The sequence below is a fragment of the Lepisosteus platostomus genome, chromosome 5, assembly GCF_059453375.1.
Source record: "Lepisosteus platostomus isolate fLepPlt1 chromosome 5, fLepPlt1.hap1, whole genome shotgun sequence".
NCBI lineage: Eukaryota > Metazoa > Chordata > Actinopteri > Semionotiformes > Lepisosteidae > Lepisosteus > Lepisosteus platostomus.
Genome location: NC_142615.1, coordinates 61,720,691 through 61,725,048, shown reverse-complemented (window position 1 = coordinate 61,725,048; position 4,358 = coordinate 61,720,691). Strand labels below are relative to the sequence as shown.

At 40.4% G+C, this 4,358-nt stretch overlaps 2 non-coding genes across 2 annotated transcripts; one reads left to right on the top strand and one right to left on the bottom strand.

Moving 5' to 3' along the window:
- Positions 1-492: 492 nt before the first annotated feature.
- trnay-gua (transfer RNA tyrosine (anticodon GUA)) lies at positions 493-580 on the bottom strand. Its single transcript is given in 2 exon segments — positions 493-528; positions 544-580. It is a non-coding gene; the product is annotated as a tRNA-Tyr (tRNA).
- Positions 581-2,495: 1,915 nt separating this feature from the next.
- Positions 2,496-2,567, top strand: trnam-cau (transfer RNA methionine (anticodon CAU)). The gene has a single exon. It is a non-coding gene; the product is annotated as a tRNA-Met (tRNA).
- Positions 2,568-4,358: the final 1,791 nt, after the last annotated feature.

Below are 4,358 nucleotides of genomic sequence, written 5' to 3'. Positions count from 1 at the left end.
TGGGGTATATTCCCCTTTTATATTTTTGCCACTTTATATCGAACCTGTTATACTCCCAGAAGTGCACAGTAGCTTGTACAAATGTACAATTCACCACTGGTATAAACAGATGTGTGCCCTGTTTGCCTTTGTAAGCATTTGTTTAAAAAATAAGTTCACAATACGATAAAAACACAGAAAGCACAAACTTCATAATACAACGATACAAAATCAATACCAAATCATTATGCCAATTAAGTACCTATCCTTTGAAAACAGAGAACACCTTTATATCTACAAAAAACTTGACATTTGTATGTATTTTTGAATTACAAAGCAGACAGAGTAGTCCCTTAATTCAAAGATCGGATCTTGGCCAAAACAAGACAATCAGACGTGGGCTGAATTCGGAACAGGAACCTCTACTTCGTCGTTTATTGAACTTTTGATAAATGTCTGAATGAAACAGATTCGCTTTTTTAACTCTTTGATTAAAGTACACAAAAAGCACCTTCCTTCGAGCCGGAATCGAACCAGCGACCTTAGGATTCCCTACTGACTCCACTACAGTCCTCCGCTCTACCAACTGAGCTATCGAAGGGATGTCAAGCAATGCTCCCTAGCACATACTGCCCAATGTAGTGAAATGTTCCGGGTGATTTAAATCCCACTTCGACATCAAGTTTCCAACTCGTTTCCTTAGTCTTGTTTACCTTGAATTTAAGCCACGAACCAGGATTCTACTGTATAAACTTCCAGGGATATTACAAAATGTTTGATGGGGCATCAATCATTCCAGGCGGAAATTGACTCCTTTTTTTTCTCGAGGGATCATATTGTAACGCTTACGGCCGACAGGGCGCTGTGTAAGAGCCGGCGTACCAGAGCGGGTGACGTCACCGCCCTTCCCTGTGATAGCAGGACCACAGCTACTGGGCTGTGGAGAGATCTCTCTTTGGCTCACGGGGCTAGGTCGCTGCAGAGAGACGCGGAAGTCCCGGGTTCGAGCCCCGGACGGTGCAGGGGCCGACCAGATGCGGCAAGGGCGCCCGCCTGAGCCCCCGTTGCGTTACATTGGTGTCAGAAGCGGGGCGGGATAGCCCTTCGCCGGGGACGGCGATTTAAGCGGGGGAGAGTGTAACGCTTACGGCCGACAGGCACTGTGTAAGAGCCGGCGTACCAGAGCGGGTGACGTCACCGCCCTTCCCTGTGATAGCAGGACCACAGCTACTGGGCTGTAGAGAGATCTCTCTTTGGCTCACGGGGCTAGGTCGCTGCAGAGAGACGCGGAAGTCCCGGGTTCGAGCCCCGGAGGGTGCAGGGGCCGACCAGATGCGGCAAGGGCGCCCGCCTGAGCCCCCGTTGCGTTACAATATTAAACATGTCATTAGTATCGAGAGGAGGATCACCATGAGACACAAAACAAATAGTTTCTTTCTGTCTTTATTAGAAAGTAGCGTTTGTGCTACATTAATAATATTTTCGTGGAAATAAAGAAGTTTCGAAATGTGGTTTTGAGTTAAATATTAGCGTGTTCATGTAATTAGTTTGTGTTTGTCATTATTATATATATATATTGCCATGTTACTAGAATTTGTAACTGAAGTTTACTAGTTGTGTTTTTTATGATGGTTAGACATTTGTTGATTACAATATTGTATATAATGTATAATTTGAACTACATATTTTTCAGGTGTGAATAGTTGTATATTTTAAGAATAAATTTCTAAAATAAATCATTGGCTTTATTTACTAGTTTCTACACCTATAAAAATCTTTCTTTGATGTATAATAGACCTTTAACTATATATGTATAGTAGTCTTCTAAATTTATCCGTATAATAGAACTACAACCATTTATGTATAATAAACATATAATCAATTTCATTCTAGACCAGTTACGGAGCACAGTTACACGTCTGGTATGCGTTCAATAGTCGTATATTCTACATCTTTTGCCCACTGGGATGTGCCGATTTTAACTTGGCAAACCAAGATACACATTTTCTAATGAAACCTTAATTAAAAGACAGTTTGTTTCTCGAAAGCGTGTTATGTAAAAAAAGAGAAAAACGAAAATATATGGATGGTAATCTTTCAAAGCTGAAGATTTTACTTTTGAAAAATTGACATTTTATGTACTGTATGCAGATGCATTCGCTGGTTTTAGAACTTTGCTGTACTTCCTGAATCATTTTCAGTATTATAAAGTGGGTGTAGATTTTTCTTTCAGGTTAGGACGCGAGTGTGTACATGTGTTTGATTTTCGTTTCACTGATTCTCATTGAAGATTTGGGAATTAACGACGAAAGAATCAGTTGCCTCGGAAAGCAGAAGGTTTGGTTCTCAACGATATTGAAGACACGCCCATGTAGAGCAGCGGGTGATGATTTGTGCTATAAAAGACCAAGTGCTCAAAGTGACGTCTGCGTTTACCGTTTAGACTTTTCATCTCGGGCGCACTTTTAGAAAGCAAAGATAGAGCAGTTGTGTTGAATCACATTATAACAGCTGTCAGCAGAGTGGCGCAGCGGAAGCGTGCTGGGCCCATAACCCAGAGGTCGATGGATCGAAACCATCCTCTGCTATGTACACTTTATGCACGATTGATAAGCATACCATCAGTTTAATGAAGTGCATTAAAACTGTTTTTTTCTCTCGTGTGTATGAAAGCTTCACACTTAAGGTACTCTTTCATCTTTACCAATAGCAGATGCCCAAATGTATCTTTGGTTGTTCTGCGATCCTTCATAGTTTCCTCAATTCCTTCAAATGAACATCCATATCAAAGCAATTATGTATATATATATATTACAATTAAGGTACATATTAAAAATATCAACGCACATTTGTATAATGCTCATTTAATAATGATTGTCAAGGATTGTCAAGTTCTCCAACAAATCTGTGTTCTAATTTTAAAATATTTTTGCTAAGGATACAACGGGTGTATAAATGAATTCTCCCAACAGCCAGTTAAAGAAAAATTCCACACGTGAAGATGGTTTTCTTGGACATTGACTTAGGTACTTATTTGTTTACTTGTTGTAGTTGCACACGAGTAAAACACGAAGATTTCCTGCCACATTCAAGAGGGTTTGCGAAGAAATCCCTTCAATTTTTAGCGGAGATTTTGTTTACATCATCACAATCTGAAGCACGTCCCTGAGTACGTTTGACCCACCAGCCCTTTGTTTAACAGCTGCACAGGGACACATTCCCGTTGCTTTTCACAACTCACATGTTTGTAGTTAAAGAAAATAAAATACTGTCATTTTCCTGCCAGCTGGCAGTATTTCTTCTGCACTGACTAAGAGTAACCAAGAAGTTCATTTCATCTTTCGCAGGCTGTAATCTACAGAAAAGGAAGTGAATACTTGTATTAAGCTAAATCAAGCCGACGGAGTTGCACTGTTGTTGTTTTTCTCCACTTTTCGTTAAAAGGAGAAAAAATCACTGGCATTTTTTGGAAGCATTTCTTCTGTCCTGAGAAGCAAGATTTGTATTTTATCTTTCAGAAGTTGTATGAATTTCTTGAAGTTCAGAAACAACTTGTTCCAGAAAAGAAATTAACACTTGCTTCAAAGTAAATCAAGACGTCGGTGTCTCTTGCTGTGTGTGCTCTTATCTGTCCATCTCTCTATCCTCTTCTCTCTGGCAGTCTGTGTAGAGTATCTGAAGGGGATGTAACACCACTTGGAAAAGAAAAAAATTCTCAGGAAAATTCTCAGGCAGAATAAAAAATCATTATTCTCTTCTCAGTGAGATTCACAGCTCAGACTCACACTCAGACAGGATCTCAACTCCGTACTGCTCTCTATCCTCACAATCCAGAACCAGAAGATATTCAGACAATCAGTGCTGCTACATGAACAATATCAGACAGAACAGCCTGGACTCATGTCACATTTCCCCCTTTTATCTTTCCTCCCAGCCCTCTTAGAGACATAGAAGAGCTCCTGGTTCTCCTCTCTGTGAACTGGGCTCAGGGGTCACTGATCTGGCAGTTGTGGGCTCTGTTCCAGGTCGAAAGCAAGAAGGATCTATTAACGCTTTCCAGGACTTCCAAACTCTTCAGTATTACTTTCTTTACTGTATGTCAGCCTCCCAAAATGTTTATAAATGTTTTATGAGTGTGGAATTATCTTATTATTTATATACAGTATTTATGTAATAAACAACAGTAGTGACACTATGATCGGTATATTGATTATTTGTAGCCTATGGTCCGATGGTCGTGTCTACAATAGTGACCATTTGACCAGTCTGTAGCTCTGAGCAGTGGGACTCAGATCACACAGAAGACCCGCCTGTGTGTGATTCCATACCAGCCCTGGGATTCAGCTACTCTCACAAATGTCTCACAGACCGTCTTATAA